Source organism: Bombina bombina, chromosome 3, assembly GCF_027579735.1.
Source record: "Bombina bombina isolate aBomBom1 chromosome 3, aBomBom1.pri, whole genome shotgun sequence".
Taxonomy (NCBI): Eukaryota; Metazoa; Chordata; class Amphibia; order Anura; family Bombinatoridae; genus Bombina; species Bombina bombina.
In genome coordinates this window covers 193,798,346-193,819,911 of record NC_069501.1, presented here as the reverse complement: position 1 = coordinate 193,819,911, position 21,566 = coordinate 193,798,346, and the positions used below count along the sequence as shown (strand labels likewise).

Sequence of the window (21,566 nt, the reverse complement as noted above, 5' to 3'; positions counted from 1 at the left end):
ATACACACAGTGGCTTGGAAGTAGCAGCGGCTGCCGCTGTTCGCTGGGCTGTCCAGTCTATGCCTGGAGGCTCTGTCGGCTAGGGCCCAGCAGCAGGCTAAGAAAGCTCGAAAACGCCAGCCATTCCTCGGATACAGGGAGGATTGAGACGCAGGTCATACAGACATCAGAGCGTCACCACGGGTGAGCGCATCCCGCCAGAGGTGATCCGAGGTGTCTGGCTACAGAGACATTGGGAAAGTGCAGCTAGTCACACAGAAAGCGAGTGGTAAAACCTCCCAGATAGTTATCACAGTGCCTAGGTAGATACAGAGGACAAGGGAATCCCCAACAAAGACCTCGAAGTGCAAGTAACCAGACGCTGAGGCTCAAGATCTGTGAGTTATATATGGGGCTCCCCCTCACTTCTTTTGCTCAATATGGGATATGCTTTGCTGCTTGAGTTGGTATGCTGGGGACTAACTGTGACTGTAAATCACTAGCTGACACTAATAGACCCCGCTTGCTTGTACTAACAATCTAGCCTCTATGGTTAAACCCTAATCTAGGTAAATAAAGGGAGCACACTTCCCCCACCAGAGGGCATTTTTGCAACGGTACGGGCTTAGTCTGTAAAAGCATGTGATACAGGCCAGAAAGTCTAAGCCTTACAACCAGGTGATTATACAGACTCAAATCAGGCTAACCTGGCAAAGGTATACCAGTGCCCTTGAGTGTATACGGGGAAGGTGTAAGTGGGTGTTATTTTCTCTGTGTGCAGTATACACGGTTTTGATCAATTTCAGCTGGACACAGGAGGTGTATAGGCCTCCAACTTTAATCTGAAACAAGAGGTCTAGGGAACCTGAGTTGCCGGGGAAAGGGCTATCACAGTGGGATATGCCGATGATGGCAGGTACTGGAGACAGTTAGGGTTGATAGCCTCTGTTGCAGCTTTAAAAAAATATAAAAATAAGGGGAGTTTGTTACCTCTCTGAAAAAGATCATCAGCTAATTTTGTTTTTCCCAAGTGTAAAACATTTCCACCTCCATTAAAAAGAGGTCCTTACATCAACCCCAAGGAATATCTAATCATATCTGCAACTTTGACGAACACTGCACTAATTAATGACTTTGATAACCAGTCCTAATAAGAGATGAAAATCATTTAAATTAGCTGGACAGCTTTTACCTTATTGGGGCAATAATAAATGTGAGGTGGACTTAACAAGCGAAGTTAGCCCCTTTCTCTGGCTTGGATACAGGCTAAATACTTGGAGATCTTGTTGGGTTGCAATTTGCTTTCTCCTCTAAAAATCTATTTATATGTTCTGTGACTTTTTCAATCAGTAATACAAGGGATCTCATATGTACTATCGTATAAAACATACAGTGGTACCTTGTGACTTTCTAATTATACTCTTTATTACAGGTTATTAGGAGCACAAAAATAGCTTTTTTCTTCCTTTTTCTATAACACAGAAGTACCCACTTGGGTCTTTGGATGTAAAATGTAATATGTGATTATATAGGTCTGTGTGAAGTAGGTTCTATAGCCTTATAGGCACTAGGATAAACGGTACTTGTGAAAAAACTTAGGGGCAAAAAAAAAAAACCCCTAGAGCTCATATCAAGTCTTAGTGCTATATAACACCTTACTAAACCAGGGATTTTTTTCTTGGTCCATCTTAACACTTATACTACTCTTTAGACCCATAAAGTAGTTATCGGCACATAATAATGATCTTGAGTACTTAGGCAGTTCTATTTTAGTAAAGAGCTTATTGCAGGTGGCACTGTAATTACCACATACACACTCTGACATTCACCCCTTGACTCTTCACTGATTTGTCTAGTTCCATACACGCACTTCTATTTCCCCCTCCCCCCTTTTTTTCTCCTCCTTTTCTTCACTTGCTTTCCCCTTCTTCACTTCCTCACACTCACGCCCTTTTTCACTTTTTTACACACCACATGATTTTTATCCCCCATCTATACAAATTTTCTGTGACAGAGTTTCAGTTTTTCTCACCCTTATGGACACATACATGTCATATTCAAAATTCAATTCACCTGCGATGCCACCTAAGCATAAAGACAAAAGGCCTAAGCCTAGTGACTTAGAGGCTAGCAACGAAATAAGTTTGAGTTATATTGATACTACGACAGGGTCATTATTCAGGAACAGACATCTACCACCCATGATAAGATGCTACACATACTACAGTCCAGAGTAGAGGAGCTGGAAGATAGATCTCGCCGCAATAATCTTAGGGTTATTGGACTCCCAGAAAGTGGGGAATTTACCGATCTCTTAAAATTCGCCTCAACCACACTCCCCCAAATGGTAGGCAGCCAGATAGAAATCTTGGTAATCCCAGTAGAAAGAGCCCATAGAATGGGCCCAGTACGTAATAAGCCCGATGGGGCATTTAAACCTAGACCTGTAATAATCAAATTTTTAAATTTTCAAGACATGTTTCACATATTGAGCTATATCTTAAGAACAATAGCATTACCATAGGTCAAGCGAGGATCTTATTATTTCAAGACTTCTCGGCAGAGACCCAAGCCAAACGGAGAGAAATGGCACCATACTGCTCCAGACTAATTAAAGCTAATTTCAATGCTAGATTACTTTATCCGGCTAAAATTGTCTTGGAGAAGGATGGTGCCATACTCACGTTTACTAAAGTAGAAGAAGCCCAATCCTTCTGTCATAATAACGGGGTGCAGTAACTATTTGGAATGGCATATGGCGCTATGTTCAACTTTTGATGTTATTTTTATTCTTGCTGCTGATAATTGCCAGAAGTGTTCTTTGTCTGTTCCCTCTTTTCCTGTTTAATTTTTCTTCCTTTCCTTCCCCCTCCCTTTTTTTTTTTATTCCCCCTCACTACCGTATATTAATTGGTGATGTATAAATTAAACCTTTTATCTTGGAATATAGGGGGGATTTCTTCCCCAATTAAACGGAAATTAATGATTAAACATCTGAGTTCCCATAAACCAGATATATACAGCTTTTATACAGGAGACGCATCTCCCCCCGATAGAAGCTTTAAAACTTCAAACCAAGTGGGTGGGGGAGGTAGTGTATACAACATATAATCAAAGGAAAGAGGTCTGGCTATACTTTTTAATAACAGTTGGACTATCAGATACTATCACTAGATAATGATCCAGAAGAGAGGTATCAAATTTTAGAAGTGCAAATCAATAAAAATTATTATGTCTTTTGTAATCTCTATGGCCCGAATAAAACAGAGAAAGAATTCTAGGAAATATAAAGTCTCAAATTATTCCAGTTCGTGGGGAAAAATATAACAGTGGTTGGAGACTATAATATGACATTTTCACATATCTTAGATAGATTCAACAGTAAGTCTTCGGACAAAAAGATTATGGAATCCACAATACTCTGTAACTTTTGTCAGAGGTTGGCTCTTAAAGATATCTGGCGAGCGCAGCATCCAGATCATAGAGAGTATACATGTGAATCAAAGTCTTTTAGGTCCTTTTCAAGAATAGACTTCTTTTAAATTTCTAGTTTGCTGATGAAGTTAGACATTAAAACAGATATTAAAGAAATTAAGGCCTAGATTTGGAGTTTGGCGTTAGCCGTGAAAACCAGCGTTAGAGGCTCCTAACACTGGTTTTAGGCTAACTCCGGTATTTGGAGTCACTCAAAAAAGGGTCTAACGCTCACTTTTCAGCCGCGACTTTTCCATACCGCAGATCCCCTTACGTCATTTGCGTATCCTATCTTTTCAATGGGATCTTTCTAACTCCGGTATTTAGAGTCGTGTCTGAAGTGAGCGTTAGAAATCTAACGACAAAACTCCAGCCGCAGAAAAAAGTCAGCAGTTAAGAGCTTTCTGGGCTAACGCCGGTTCATAAAGCTCTTAACTACTGTACTCTAAAGTACACTAACACCCATAAACTACCTATGTACCCCTAAACCGAGGTCCCCCCACATCGCCGCCACTCGATTAAATTTTTTTAACCCCTAATCTGCCGACCGCCACCTACGTTATACTTATGTACCCCTAATCTGCTGCCCCTAACACCGCCGACCCCTGTATTATATTTATTAACCCCTAATCTGCCCCCCACAACGTCGCCGCCAACTACCTACAATAATTAACCCCTAATCTGCTGACCGCAAAGCGCAGCCACCTACATTATAGCTATGTACCCCTAATCTGCTGCCCCTAACACCGCCGACCCCTATATTATATTTATTAACCCCTAATCTGCCCCCCACAATGTCGCCTCCACCTGCCTACACTTATTAACCCCTAATCTGCCGACCGGACCGCACCGCTACTAATATAAAGTTATTAACCCCTAATCCGCATCACTAACCCTATAATAAATAGTATTAACCCCTAATCTGCCCTCCCTAACATCGACGACACCTAACTTCAAACATTAACCCCTAATCTGCCGACCGGAGCTCACTGCTATTCTAATAAATGTATTAACCCCTAAAGCTTAGTCTAACCCTAACACTAACACCCCCCTAAATTAAATATAATTTTAATCTAACGAAATTAATTAACTCTTATTAAATAAATTATTCCTATTTAAAACTAAATACTTACCTGTAAAATAAATCCTAATATAGCTACAATATAAATTATAATTACATTGTAGCTATTTTAGGATTAATATTTATTTTACAGGCAACTTTGTAATTATTTTAACCATGTACAATAGCTATTAAATAGTTAAGAACTATTTAATAGTTACCTAGTTAAAATAATAAAAAAATTACCTGTAAAATAAATCCTAACCTAAGTTACAATTAAACCTAACACTATACTATCATTAAATTAATTAAATAAAATACCTACAATTACCTACAATTAAACCTAACACTACACTATCAATACATTAATTAAATACAATATGTACAAATAACTACAATGAAATAAACTAACTAAAGTACAAAAAATAAAAAAGAACTAAGTTACAAAAAATAAAAAAATATTTACAAACATAAGAAAAATATTACAACAATTTTAAACTAATTACACCTACTCTAAGCCCCCTAATAAAATAACAAAGACCCCCAAAATAACAAAATGCCCTACCCTATTCTAAATTACTAAAGTTCAAAGCTCTTTTACCTTACCAGCCCTGAACAGGGCCCTTTGCGGGGCATGCCCCAAGTAGTTCAGCTCTTTTTCCTGTAAAAAAAAACATACAATACCCCCCCCCCCCCAACATTACAACCCACCACCCACATACCCCTAATCTAACCCAAACCCCCCTTAAATAAACCTAACACTAAGCCCCTGAAGATCATCCTACCTTGTCTTCACCTCACCAGGTATCACCGATCCGTCCTGGCTCCAAAATCTTCATCCAACCCAAGCGGGGGCTGGCGATCCATCATCCGGTGGCTGAAGAGGTCCAGAAGAGGCTCCAAAGTCTTCATCCTATCCGGGAAGAAGAATAGATCCGGACCGGCAACCATCATCTTCCAAGCGGCATCTTCTATCTTCATCCGATGAGGACCGGCTCCATCCTGAAGACCTCCGACGCAGACCCATCTTCATCCGGCGACGTCCAACTGAAGAATGACGGTTCCTTTAAGGGACGTCATCCAAGATGGCGTCCCTCGAATTCCGATTGGCTGATAGGATTCTATCAGCCAATCGGAATTAAGGTAGGAATATTCTGATTGGCTGATGGAATCAGCCAATCAGAATCAAGTTCAATCCGATTGGCTGATCCGATCAGCCAATCAGATTAAGCTCGCATTCTATTGGCTGATCGGAACAGCCAATAGAATGCGAGCTCAATCTGATTGGCTGACCGGATCAGCCAATCGGATTGAACTTGATTCTGATTGGCTGATTCCATCAGCCAATCAGAATTTTCCTACCTTAATTCCGATTGGCTGATAGAATCCTATCAGCCAATCAGAATTCGAGGGACGCCATCTTGGATGACGTCCCTTAAAGGAGCCTTCATTCGGCTAGTAGGCGTTGGGAGAAGAGGATGTTCCGCGTCGGATGGAAGATGATGGCTCCCGAAGAAAGAAGATTGAAGATGCCGTTGATAGAAGACTTCATCCGGATCATGAACCTCTTCAGCTCCCGCTTGGATGAAGACTTCATCCGGATCATGGACCTCTTCAGCTCCCGCTTGGATGAAGACTTCAGCCGGATCATGGACCTCTTCAGCCCCCCGCTTGGGCTTGGATCAGGACATCGGAGGAGCTCTTCAGGACGGATCGGTGAACCTGGTATGGTGAAGATAAGGTAGGAAGATCTTCAGGGGCTTAGTGTTAGGTTTATTTAAGGGGGGTTTGGGTTAGATTAGGGGTATGTGGGTGGTGGGTTGTAATGTTGGGGGGGGTATTGTATGTTTTTTTTACAGGCAAAAGAGCTGAACTTCTTGGGGCGTGCCCCGCAAAGGGCCCTGTTCAGGGCTGGTAAGGTAAAAGAGCTTTGAACTTTAGTAATTTAGAATAGGGTAGGGCATTTTGTTATTTTGGGGGTCTTTGTTATTTTATTAGGGGGCTTAGAGTAGGTGTAATTAGTTTAAAATTGTTGTAATATTTTTCTTATGTTTGTAGATATTTTTTTATTTTTTGTAACTTGGTTCTTTTTTATTTTTTGTACTTTAGTTAGTTTATTTCATTGTAGTTATTTGTAGATATTGTATTTAATTAATTTATTGATAGTGTAGTGTTAGGTTTAATTGTAGGTAATTGTAGGTATTTTATTTAATTAATTTAATGATAGTATAGTGTTAGGTTTAATTGGAACTTAGGTTAGGATTTATTTTACAGGTAATGTTGTAATTATTTTAACTAGGTAACTATTAAATAGTTCTTAACTATTTAATAGCTATTGTACCTGGTTAAAATAAATACAAAGTTACCTGTAAAATAAATATTAATCCTAAAATAGCTACAATGTAATTATAATTTATATTGTAGCTATATTAGGATTTATTTTACAGGTAAGTATTTAGCTTTAAATAGGAGTAATTTATTTAATAAGAGTTAATTAATTTCGTTAGATTAAAATTATATTTAATTTAGGGGGGTGTTAGGGTTAGACTTAGCTTTAGGGGTTAATACATTTATTAGAATAGCGGTGAGCTCCGGTCGGCAGATTAGGGGTTAATAATTGAAGTTAGGTGTCGGCGATGTTAGGGAGGGCAGATTAGGGGTTAATACTATTTATTATAGGGTTAGTGAGGCGGATTAGGGGTTAATAACTTTATTATGATAGCGGTGCGGTCCGCTCGGCAGATTAGGGGTTAATAAGTGTAGGCAGGTGGATGCGACATTGTGGGGGGCAGATTAGGGGTTAATAAATATAATATAGGGGTCGGCGGTGTTAGGGGCAGCAGATTAGGGGTACATAAGGATAATGTAAGTAGCGGCGGTTTACGGAGCGGCAGATTAGGGGTTAAAAATAATATGCAGGGGTCAGCGATAGCGGGGGCGGCAGATTAGAGGTTATTAATTGTAAGGTTAGGGGTGTTTAGACTCGGGGTACATGTTAGGGTGTTAGGTGCAGACGTAGGGAGTGTTTCCGCATAGCAAACAATGGGGCTGCGTTAGGAGCTGAACGCAGCTTTTTTGCAGGTGTTAGGTTTTTTCAGCTCAAACAGCCCCATTGTTTCCTATGGGGGAATCGTGCACGAGCACGTTTTTGAGGCTGGCCGCGTCCGTAAGCAACTCTGATATCGAGAGTTGAAGCTGCGTTAAATATGCTCTACGCTCCTTTTTTGGAGCCTAACGCAGCCTTTATGTGGACTCTCAATACCAGAGTTATTTTTATGGTGCGGCCAGAAAAAAGCCGGCGTTAGCTACGCGGGTCCTTACCGACAAAACTCTAAATCTAGCCGTAAGTTATCAGATCATGCAATTATTTCTATGGATATAAAATGTAGAGATCCTATACAGAATAACAACACGCAAATTCTTCCCTCAATACCTTATTCATAATATAAAATTGAGGTCATGGTTGCAAGGAAGATGGAGGGAATTTTCAGATAATAGTAAAGATTATATAGGTAAACCCGAAATATTTAGGGAGACCGCAAAGGCGGTATTAAGAGGAGAAAGAAAAGCCTATCTGATTAGGAATAAGGCGATAAGAAAACAGAGGGAGGAACAGCTATCTAATACGGTCAAAAATACCTATTCATGTTATATTCCGAATCCATTAATATCTAACTGAAACAAATACAAAAGTGCAAGATTAGAAAGAGATCTCTTCTATAAACAGATGATGACCATAGAGGATCAGAAGCAAAAAGCTTTTTTCACAGGAAGTCAGGGTATCTCTGCTAAAATACTAGCCAAGATTACAAAACTAAGGCAACATAAAAATTATATATCAGTTATTAATTATCAGAATAAAAAACTTACCAATATCTCAGAAATAAGACAAGCCTTTCTTGATTACTTTCAAAAAGTGTATTCTCTCAGTCCAATAGATAAAACTAATAAAGAGAAGTTCTGGCAAAAGGTCAAATTATCACAGATTTTAAGCCAAGATCTACAAATGCTTAAAGAACCTATCTCAATGAAACAGATATCGGAGGCGATAATTAATCTTAAGCCAGGTAAAACACCAGGTCCTGGCGCTTTCCCAGCTGAATTCTACAAACTTTTGCATGAACAACTTCTTCCACCCCTCTGTGCCTTATTTAATGATTACTTTATCTGTAAAAAGACACAATCTCCCCTGTTCTCAGCCTCAAATGTGGTCCTGATTTTGAAGAAGGGAAAAGATCCTGAATTACCAATATCATACAGACCTATTTCTCTCCTAAATCAGGACTACAAATTGATGACAGCCATTATCTCTAACAGATTTAAAAGATGCTTAGATTATATTATACACCCAGACCAAGCTAGGTTTATGGTAGGACAATATCCAGTTAAAATTATACGTAAAGCCCAGATGGTACTAGATTTTTTGTGAATAAGCTATTTAGGAAGTCCCATCTTAAACCAGATCTTGCAATTCTCAAGTTTGATGCCGAGAAGGCATTCAACTTGATTGGGTGGGATCACCTATTCACCTCATTGGAAGGATTTGGGATGATAGGGTATTTTCAGCAGTTTATACGGAGGCTCTATCAGAATCCAATGTCAGCAATTAAAGTGAACGGAGATACATCAGATAGATTCCCTCTGAAGAGAGGCATGCGGCAGGGCTGCCCACTGTCTCCATTGTTATTTAATCTCTCCCTAGAACCCCTTGCAATCTATTTGAGACAGGAGCTGAAGGGGATTAGAGTAGGTGGACAATAAATTGTTCTCTCTCTTTTTGCAGATGACCTCTTACTCTTTTTAAGTAACACATTACAATCCATACCTCAAGTCTTGCATATATTTAGGCTTTTTGGCTCTTTTTCTGGTTATAAGACCAACAACGAAAAATCAGAGCTATTATGGATATATAAACCACGATATGAGGTGCCCCATTCCTTTCGTGAAACTAAGCATATACAACATCTGGGTATAACTTTAAGCAATGACCCGGGACAATGGTACAAGCTAAATTTCCCCAAATGTATTTCGGATTTACAAGATAAGTTGCAGACCTGGTCCAACCTCCCACTGAGTGTTTCAGCTAGAGTTATGTTTATTAAGGCCATTCTGGTCCCTAAACTCCTATACTTCCTCCAAAACGTCCCATTATTATTATATAATAAGGATATCTCTTGACTACACAGGATTTTTAACAGCTTCAGATGGCGAGGTAAGAAGCCACGTATAGCTTTATCAACTTTAACACTCCCAAAAGCCTGCGGAGGCCTTGCCTGTCCAAATATCAGACTCTATATTTACGCTGCTTTGTGTAAGTTCGCGTTTGACTGGATCACCGAGAAAGAGCAGGTTACTCTATATGAATTAGAATCACATCTAGTAGCTCCCTTCCCTTTGAAAGAGGTATTGCACTATCCAGTGGAAAAATTGCCTTCTAGTATAACACAATTTGTTACTATTAAAGATATTGTGGGTGCCTGGCAGAAGATCTGTACAGGAACCAAAAATAATTTCCGTTAGTCCGAGTTTCTTCCCATACTGGGCAACCCAAGTTTTTCTCCAGGATTGACAACGTCTGTCTTTCCGGTTTGGGCTCAAGGAGGCCTTTATTCTATAGGTCAGATTTGGCAGGAGAAGAAGCTTTTGACGAGCTAAAAGATAAATATAATCTACCAGAATTATCTTTTTATGCCTACCTACAAGTATGCCATTGGATAGGGATTCTAAGGGCAGAAACAGGGCCTGAATTAGATATGGGGAACCTTGGCAAAAAAATTAAATTATATCATGAAGGGATTGATAATATTGCACAGATATATAAAGTATTGATAAATTTCCACGGGGAAATCCATATCAATACATTATTGAAGTGGAAAGGGAGTTGATCATCAAGAGTGTGAGTTTAGTAAGGCTACGGTCTCAGTTAGTTGGCGAAAATCGCATACTAAATTACTGAATATGTCATATCTCTCTCCAGCCAGACTAGTTAAATGGGCTGGTGGTCCAGGAAAATGCCCTAAATGTAGTCAGGAAATGGCAGATTTGACACACTGTATTTGGGCGTGCCCTAAAGTAGCAGAATTTTGGAAAAAAGTTAATTTTTGGTGCAACAAGGTTCTGGGAACCTAGATCAAAATTACACAAATTGAGATCCTCTTTCTCTTTAGATATGCTACGGTTAAATCCAATTTCAAATTTCTGAATGCAATGATATTAGTAGGAAGAAATGTGATATTTACGAATTGGAAAGGTAGAGCAAACCCCAGTATCCAATCAGCCAATAGAATGCGATAGACCTCGCATTCTAGTGGCTGATTGGATCAGCCAATCGGATTGAACAAGGTTCCCCATATCAGATTTTTCCTACCTTAATTCCAATTGGCTGATAGAATCCTATCAACCAATCGGAATTCGAGGGACGCCATCTTGTATGACGTCATTTAAAGGAACCTTCATTCAGTCTTAGGACATCGGAAGAAGAGGATTACTCCGTGTCGGCTGGATTGAAGATGTACCCGCTCCGCTCCGGTTGATTGAAGATAGAAGATGCCACTTGGATAAAGACTTCTGCCGCTTGGAGGACCTCTTCTGCCCGGATTCGAGGAAGATTTCTGGCTGGATCGGATGAAGGCTTGTGCCCGGCTGGGTGAAGACGGCTCAAGGTAGGGTGATCTTCAAGGGGGTAGTGTTAGTTTTTTTAAGTGGGGATTGGGTGAGTTTTAGAGTAGGTGTATGTGGGTGGTGGGTTTTAATGTTGGAGGGGGTTGTATTTCTTTTTTTTTACAGGTAAAAGAGCTGATTACTTTGGGGCAATGCCACGCAAAAGGCCCTTTTAAGAGCTGGTAAAAGAGCTGATTACTTTGGGGCACTGCCCCGCAAAAGGCCCTTTTAAGGGCTATTTGTAATTTAGTATAGGGTAGGGAATTTTATTATTTTGGGGGGCTTTTTTATTTTAATAGGGGGCATAGATTAGGTGTAAAGAGAAAGGTGTTAAGGAGTGCCTAATATTAAATAGGAATATTGAATATTGCAAGGAATTATTTTAATTAAACAAAATAATAGTTAAAAACATAGTGTACATTACAATAGTTAAAAAACATAGTACATATTACAATAGTTAAAAAACCATGGATCCATGGAAAAGAACAAATGTAATGGAATTAAATACAAATGTTAAAACTGTACAACCTATACAGAAATCACATAGAAAATGTGCAGCATTAATCACATAGGCCTAGATTTAGAGTTTGGCGGTAGCCGTGAAAACCAGCGTTAGAGGCTCCTAACGCTGGTTTTAGGCTAACTCCGGTATTTGGAGTCAGTCAAAAAAGGGTCTAACGCTCACTTTTCAGCCGCGACTTTTCCATACCGCAGATCCCCTTACGTAAATTGCGTATCCTATTTTTTCAATGGGATTTTTCTAACTCCAGTATTTAGAGTCGTGTCTGAAGTGAGCGTTAGAATTCTAACGACAAAACTCCAGCCGTAGAAAAAAGTCAGTAGTTAAGAGCTTTCTGGGCTAACGCCGGTTCACAAAGCTCTTAACTACTGTGCTCTAAAGTACACTAACACCCATAAACTACCTATGTACCCCTAAACCAAGGCCCCCCCACATCGCCGACACTCGATTAAATTTTTTTAACCCCTAATCTGCCGACCGCCACCTACGTTATCCTTATGTACCCCTAATCTGCTGCCCCTAACACCGCCGACCCCTATATTATATTTATTAACCCCTAATCTGCCCCCCTCAACGTCGCCTCCACCTGCCTACACTTATTAACCCCTAATCTGCCTAGCGGACCGCACCGCTACTATAATAAAGTTATTAACCCCTAATCCGCCTCACTAACCCTATAATAAATAGTATTAACCAGTAATCTGCCCTCCCTAACATCGCCGACAACTAACTTCAATTATTAACCCCTAATCTGCCGACCGGAGCTCACCGCTATTCTAATAAATGTATTAACCCCTAAAGCTAAGTCTAACCCTAACACTAACACCCCCCTAACTTAAATATAATTTAAATCTAACGAAATTAATTAACTCTTATTAAATAAATTATTCCTATTTAAAGCTAAATACTTACCTGTAAAATAAATCCTAACCTAAGTTACAATTAAACCTAACACTATACTATCATTAAATTAATTAAATAAAATACCTACAATTACCTACAATTAAACCTAACACTACACTATCAATACATTAATTAAATACAATACCTACAAATAACTACAATTAAATAAACTAACTAAAGTACAAAAAATAAAAAAGAACTAAGTTACAAAAAATAAAAAAATATTTAAAAACATAAGAAAAATATTACAACAATTTTAAACTAATTACACCTACTCTAAGCCCCTAATAAAATAACAAAGCCCCCCAAAATAAAAAATGCCCTACCCTATTCTAAATTACTAAAGTTCAAAGCTCTTTTACCTTACCAGCCCTGAACAGGGCCCTTTGCGGGGCATGCCCCAAGAAGTTCATCTCTTTTGCCTGTAAAAAAAAACATACAATACCCCCCCCCCCCAACATTACAACCCACCACCCACATACCCCTAATCTAACCCAAACCCCCCTTAAATAAACCTAACACTAAGCCCCTGAAGATCATCCTACCTTGTCTTCACCTCACCGGGTATCACCGATCGGTCCTGGCTCCAAAATCTTCATCCAACCCAAGCGGGGGCTGGCGATCCATCATCCGGTGGCTGAAGAGGTCCAGAAGAGGCTCCAAAGTCTTCATCCTATCCGGGAAGAAGAGTAGATCCGGACCGGCAACCATCATCTTCCAAGCGGCATCTTCTATCTTCATCCGATGAGGACCGGCTCCATCCTGAAGACCTCCACCCATCTTCATCCGGCGACGTCCAACTGAAGAATGACGGTTCCTTTAAGGGACGTCATCCAAGATGGCGTCCCTCGAATTCCGATTGGCTGATAGGATTCTATCAGCCAATCGTAATTAAGGTAGGAATATTCTGATTCTGTTCCGATCAGCCAATAGAATGCAAGCTCAATCTGATTGGCTGATTGGATCAGCCAAACGGATTGATCTTGATTCTGATTGGCTGATTCCATCAGCCAATCAGAATATTCCTACCTTAATTCCGATTGGCTGATAGAATCCTATCAGCCAATCGGAATTCGAGGGACGCCATCTTGGATGACGTCCCTTAAAGGAACCGTCATTCTTCAGTTGGACGTCGCCGGATGAAGATGGGTCCGCGGTGGAGGTCTTCAGGATGGAGCCGGTCCTCATCGGATGAAGATAGAAGATGCCGCTTGGAAGATGATGGTTGCCGGTCCGGATCTTCTCTTCTTCCCGGATAGGATGAAGACTTTGGAGCCTCTTCTGGACCTCTTCAGCATCCGGATGATGGATCGCCAGCCCCCGCTTGGGTTGGATGAAGATTTTGGAGCCAGGACCGATCGGTGATACCCGGTGAGGTGAAGACAAGGTAGGATGATCTTCAGGGGCTTAGTGTAAGGTTTATTTAAGGGGGGTTTGGGTTAGATTAGGGGTATGTGGGTGGTGGGTTGTAATGTTGGGGGGGGTATTGTATGTTTTTTTTTACAGGCAAAAGAGCTGAACTTCTTGGGGCATGCCCCGCAAAGGGCCCTGTTCAGGGCTAGTAAGGTAAAAGAGCTTTGAACTTTAGTAATTTAGAATCGGGTAGGGCATTTTTTATTTTGGGGGGCTTTGTTATTTTATTAGGGGGCTTAGAGTAGGTGTAATTAGTTTAAAATTGTTGTAATATTTTTCTTATGTTTGTAAATATTTTTTTATTTTTTGTAACTTAGTTCTTTTTTATTTTTTGTACTTTAGTTAGTTTATTTCATTGTAGTTATTTGTAGGTATTGTATTTAATTAATGTATTGATAGTGTAGTGTTAGGTTTAATTGTAGGTAATTGTAGGTATTTTTTTAATTAATTTAATGATAGTATAGTATTAGGTTTAATTGTAACTTAGGTTAGGATTTATTTTACAGGTAATTTTGTAATTATTTTAACTATTTTAGCTATTAAATAGTTCTTAACTATTTAATAGCTATTGTACCTGGTTAAAATAAATACAAAGTTACCTGTAAAATAAATATAAATCCTAAAATAGCTATAATATAATTATAATTTATATTGTAGCTATATTAGGATTTATTTTACAGGTAAGTATTTAGCTTTAAATAGGAATAATTTATTTAATAAGAGTTAATTAATTTCGTTAGATTTAAATTATATTTAAGTTAGGGTTAGTGAGGCGGATTAGGGGTTAATAACTTTATTATGATAGCGGTGCGGTCCGCTCGGCAGATTAGTGGTTAATAAGTGTAGGCAGGTGGAGGCGATGTTGTGGGGGGCGGATTAGCGGTTAATAAATATAATATAGGGGTCGGCGGTGTTAGGGGCAGCAGATTAGGGGTACATAAGGATAATGTAAGTAGCGGGGGTTTACGGAGCGGCAGATTAAGGGTTAAAAATAATATGCAGGGGTCAGCGATAGCGGGGGCGGCAGATTAGGGGTTAATAAGTGTAAGGCTAGGGGTGTTTAGACTCAGGGTACATGTTAGGGTGTTAGGTGCAGACGTAGGAAGTGTTTCCCCATAGCAAACAATGGGGCTGCGTTAGGAGCTGAACGCGGCTTTTTTGCAGGTGTTAGTTTTTTTTTCAGCTCAAACAGCCCCATTGTTTCCTATGGGGGAATCGTGCACGAGCACGTTTTTGAGGCTGGCCGCGTCCGTAAGCAACTCTGGTATCGAGAGTTGAAGCTGCGTTAAATATGCTCTACGCTCCTTTTTTGGAGCCTAACGCAGCCTTTATGTGGACTCTCAATACCAGAGTTATTTTTATGGTGCGGCCAGAAAAAAGCCAGCGTTAGCTACGCGGGTCCTTACCGACAAAACTCTAAATCTAGCCGATAGAAAATAGATTGCATAAATCACATAAATAAGAATGAGCGGTTCAATGAGTACTCCTTGCTGTTAGGATAATTTGTAACCTAATATTATCTATAAAAGTTCATCAAGTGGGTGAAAAGTCCTTATAATAGTAATGGGTGTAGAAAAAAAATGGTCTTTTAAAGTGCCTGATATTTTGTTGATGTCAAAGAAAAAAATGATAATAAAAATAAATGTGAAAAATCCAATAAAAATGCAAAAAATGTCAAAAGATGTTAAAAAATGTGAAAAAATATGTATATATATATATATATATATATATATATATATATATGTTATAGAGTCCAAAAATATAACATAAAGTCCAAAATTCTCAAAAAATCACAAAAATATAAGTATATGTGTATACACTCTAAATCAGTGCTGTGATCCAGAACACCTGAGTAAGTTAAGATCCTAAGTGTCTCAAAGAATAAAAAATAAAAATAAAGATAAAAATCAGAATAAAAAATGACTAGTTATAGAAATCCGGAGTTATCCAAGAGTTCTCACATTCATAGCTGAGTACCTGTAAATAAAAAACAATAACATAGTGCAATAAAGTTTAAAATGTAGATAAAATAATTGGAATGAAGCTCACCATTAGTGTCAACGCGTTTCGGCCCTGTAGCTGGGCCTTTTTCAAGACTATAAAATGGAGTGGTGTTGCTGCTTCTTAAATATCCAAAGTTATCAATCATTTTGCTGTAAATTGGCGCCCAAAATCATGGAACCGGAACCGGATATTGAATACCGGAAGTAAAAATTGAATTGAATGGACGCCATCTTGGATGACGTCATTTAATGGAACATTCATTCAGTCGTCGGCCGTCGTTTGAAGAGGATGCTCTGTGTCAGATGTCTTGAAGATGGACCCGCTCCGCGCCGGATGGATGAAGATAGAAGATGCCGTCTGGATGAAGACTTCTGCCCGTCTGGAGGACCACTTCTGCCCAGTTGGATGAAGACTTCTGCCCGTCTGGAGGACCCCTTCTGCCCGGTAGGGTGAAGATGTCTCACGGTAGGGTGATCTTCAAGGGGTTAGTGTTAGGTTTTGTTAAGGGGGGATTGGGTGGGTTTTAGAGTAGGGTTGGTTGTGTGGGTGGTGGGTTTAACTGTTGGGGGGGTATTTGTACTTTTTTTTTACAGGTAAAAGAGCTGATTACTTTGGGGCAAAGCCCTGCAAAAGGCCCTTTTAAGAGCTATTTGTAATTTAGTGTAGGATAGGGCTTTTTTTATTTTGGGGGGCTTTTTTATTTTGTTTGGGGGATTAGAGTAGGTGAAATTAGTTTAAAAATCTTGTAATTATTTTAATATTTTCTGTAATTTAGTGGGGGGTTTTCGTACTTTTAGATTTTATTTAATTGTAATTAATTGTATTTAATGTAGTTAATTTAATTAGACTGTAGTGTTAGGTGTAATTGTAACTTAGGTTAGGTTTTTATTTTACAGGTAAATTTGTCTTTATTTTAACTAGGTAGTTATTAAATAGTTAATAACTATTTAATAACTATTGTACCTAGTTAAAATAAATACAAAGTTGCCTGTAAAATAAAAATAAACCCTAAGCTAGCTACAATGTAACTATTAGTTATATTGTAGCTAGCTTAGGGTTTATTTTATAGGTAAGTATTTAGTTTTGAATAGGAAATATTTAATTAATTGTAGGAATTTTATTTAGATTTATTTAAATTATATTTAAGTTAGGGGGGTAGGGTTAGGGTTAGACTTAGGTTTAGGGGTTAATAACTTTAATATAGTGGTGGCGATGTTGTGGGCGGCAGATTAGGGGTTAATAAATGTAGTTAGGTTGCGGCGAGATTGGGGGTGGCAGATTAGGGGTTAATAAATATAATGAAGAGTTCGACGATGTTGGGGGCAGTAAATTAGGGGTTCATAAGTATAATGTAGGTGGCGGTGGTGTCCGGAGCGGCAGATTAGGGGTTAATAATATAATGTAGGTGTCTGCGATGTGGGGGGCGGCAGATTAGGGGTTTAAACTCAGGGTTCATGTTAGGGTGTTAGGTGAAGACATAAAATGTATTTCCCCATAGTAATCAATGGGGCTGCGTTAGGAGCTTTACGCTGCTTTTTTGCAGGTGTTAGGTTTTTTTTCAGCCGGCTCTCCCCCATTGATTCCTATAGGGAAATCGTGCACAAGCACATTTTACCAGCTTACCGCTAACGTAAGCAGCGCTGGTATTGAGGTGAGATGTGGAGCTAAATTTTGCTCTTCGCTCACTTTTTTGCGGCTAACGCCGGGTTTATAGAAGCCCGTAATACCAGTGCTGTCTGTAAGTGAGCAGTGAGCATTAACTGCTCGTTAGCACCGCACCCCTGTTAATGCCAAACTTGTAATCTAGGTGTTTATGTATTGGGGTTGTGTCAAGTAAAAGGAAGTTGTAGAGGGGGTAACTTTGAAACAAGCTGCGGAATCTGTTGGCGCTCTACAAATAACCAATAATAATAGTAATAATAATAATAATAAAGTTACTAAGAAAAGAATCAGAATTGATTTACAAATTTGATACTCTTTATCCAAAAGGGCTAAATTCAGAGTTGGATTTATCACCTTTTTTGGGGTGTGAAAAATACATATACATAATTTTTAATTTGAATTAGGTTTACACTAAAAAAACATAAATTACAGTATGTATATTTCTTGAGTCTTGTTTTGAATGATTTGTGTATTCACAATACAATCTTTTTAAATAATGTTTTATGATTAACCATGTAATTTTCTTTACATTCACCTAGATTACAAGTTTTGCGCTACAACAGGATGCGAAAATAACCCCCAAAAATTTGCGTTATTGCACTCTCCATAATGCTGCCATTATGAGTTACTGAAAAAAACGTCCTTGTGCTGTGTGGTATGGTGCGTTAAGCTACCAAGAGCCAAGCATAACACATAACACAGGAACCAACTTGCTGGAGGTGGGTGGGTGAGTGAGATCGCTCTGACAGTCTCCAAATAAATGCAAGTGGTGTAAAGCCAGAAACACTCGAGAGGGCTGTGTATACTTCCTGCATCTAATTAGTGGATGTGACGCTTGTATATTTTGACTTTTCCATTTTTATTCATCAATGTTAGTATAAGGAAGTTTCTACTAATACACTTATTTCATATGTACATTGTTATTATTAGGGGAGATGTCCCTATATTTTTATTGTAATTTTAAATATTTGCAGTGACTCTGAATAAATGTGTTTTTTACATTTGGCTTTCTGGCGCACTAACTTCAGGACTTCAAATATTGCTGTTCAAAAAAACAAAACTAACATTTATTGCTCATGTACTAACCTGACACCACATTAGAGCAACAGTGCTAAAGCCGAAGGTAGTTATAAATACTTTACATTCCAATGTTCTTTACTTAGATGAAAAATGTTCTATAATATATCTATCTCTTTTAATATATATATATATATATATATATATATATATATATATATATACGCACACTATCATTATACATATATATCTATAGGAATATATACAGGTATAGATATATATACAGATATATTTAGAAATATCTTTTTTTTAAAAAGAACATTGGACTTAAAGTATTTATGTCCAAAAGACAATAAAAGTAATTATTAAAAATGATTAAAATGTAATACAAATGATATTTTATGCTTCAAGGTATTTAATTGAAAACGGCTCAAAAGTGTATATATGTGTATACTTGTGTATATATGTGTTTATATGTTTGTATATGTATCTATTTACATATTTACACATATAAATACATAAATGCTTATATGTATACACATATACACATATAGATAGATATATACAGTATATATACATATACACATATATAGACACAGACACATGTGTATGTATATATATATATATATATATATATATCTATATATATAAATTAAGAGATAGATCCTCACTCACTGGACTTTTCAAAAACAGGTGCCAATTTATTGTGACGTTTCGGAGATCAAATAGTCCCATTCATCAGACCTGTTCTGATGAAGGGGACTATTTTATCTCCGAAATGTCACAATAAATTGGCACCTGTTTTTGAAAAGTCCAGTGAGTGCGGATCTATCTCTCCATTTATAATACTTTTGTTCCTGACACCCTGGCTGTTTATTTAAAGTGAGAGTGATTATCCCCCTGCTACGTTTGATAAATACTGTATGTATATATATATATATATATATATATATATATAGATCCATACACAATATAGCCCTTTCCAGTCAAATTCCTTGCCATATACCATATCGCATTTAAACCATATAAAAAATTCTATTAATATTTATATTAAAGGGCCATGATACCCAAATGTTGAAACACTTGAAAGTGATGCAGCATAGCTGTAAAAAGCTGACTAGAAAATATCACCTGAACATCTCTTTGTAAAAAAGAAAGATATTTTACCTCAAAAGTTCCTCAGTAGCCACATCTCATTGTAAAGTACTTCTAAGCAGCAAATCAGTATGTCTGTCCCGGGACAGCTAAGGGAGTGAGCTTTTGTGCACACTCGTGTTATTTCCCTATTCAGTTTAAGGAAGTTTACTATGAAATCTCACAAGAGTTAAGTGAAATCTCATGAGATCACAGTAAAAGAGTTTATGAGCTCAGCACTGCTGATGCTGATTGGCTGCTGTTCATTTCTTCATTTTTATTTACCTGCAGCTGAGCAACAGCTGAAGTATATTTTTTACACAGAACTTACTCTGCTGAGCTGAGGAAATTGTGAGGTAAAATATCTTCCCTTTTAACTTAGAGATGCTCAGGTGATATTTTCCTGTCAGCTTTTTACAGTTATACTGCATTAGTTTCAAGTGATTTAGCATATGAGTATTCTGTTACTTTAAATATTTTTTATCAGAAAGTGGATATATTAGTGTAATAGCTTGTTTTAATGTGTTTTGATGTGTTTAGTGAACTTTTTTTAAAACCCTTTCACTTTACGCTAGGTCTTTAGGCACGCTAATCTCCTTGAGCGCAACCATCTTCTTTCAACTTGTAATACGCATATTAGTTAGTGCGGTTGCGATATTGCATATCACGTACCTCGCGCACATTAGCATGCCACATGTAATCTAGTCCAAAAGGTCCTTTTCACAGCCTTTAAAAAAGGCAAAAGGCAAGGCAGTCTCTACTGCTTTCCCCTGTCTACAAAAAGTGTGCAACCACAGGTGCTTCGGCTCAGTTTTGACTGTAGACCATATTTCACAGAAGGACCCTTTTTGGTTGATGAAAAGGGTAAACAGTAGCATTTTTAAAAGTTGTGCAGTGGCTATTGTAACTTGTTATTGCTTTTGCTTTTCAGCAATGAGCTGCTATTGTTACACAGACTATTAAGTCCCTTTATATACAATATTTATATCTGACTTTTTAAATCTACAGTATTATGTACAAATACATGTTAAACTTAACATTAATGCAATAAGAATCATTGGGGCAAAAAGTCACTAAAATGTTCATGATTCAGATGGAACATGTAATTTTAAAAGACTTTTATATTTGCTTCTATTATCAAATTTACGTTACTCTTTATGTATCATTTATTGAAGAGCATACCTTGCACTATATGGAAACTAACGGCTAGATTACGAGTCTTGCGTTATGAGTTAAAAAGCAGCGTTAAGCCTCATAACACTGCTTTTTTACTACAGCTGGTATTACGAGTCTTGCAGATTTAGGGGCACCGCACACTTTTTTGGCCTTACCGCAAATCAACTTACGCAAATTGCATATAGTCTTTTTTCTATGAAGACTTCCATAGCGCCGGTATTACGAGCTTGTCCTGGGAGGCCAAAAAGTGTGCGGTACACCCTATCCCGTCAAGATTCGTAACGCATTCTAAAGTCAGTAGTTATGAGTTTTACACTACAAAGATGTAGCATAAAACTCATAACTAAAGTGCTAAAAAGTACACTAACACCCATAAACTACCTATTAACCCCTAAACCGAAGCACTCCCGCATTGCAAACACTAAAATAAAATTATTAACCCCTAATCTGCCGCTCCGGACATCGCCGCCACTAGAATAAACATATTAACCCCTAAACCGCCATACTCCCACCTCGCACACATTAGTTAAATATTATTAACCACTAATCTGCTGTCCCTAACAA

General features: G+C 38.2%; 1 protein-coding gene across 1 annotated transcript in view; it reads right to left on the bottom strand.

Moving 5' to 3' along the window:
- ADGRG7 (adhesion G protein-coupled receptor G7) overlaps nucleotides 1-21,566 on the bottom strand; it is a 170,824-nt gene that overhangs the window by 92,172 nt on the left and 57,086 nt on the right. The window lies entirely within an intron of this gene.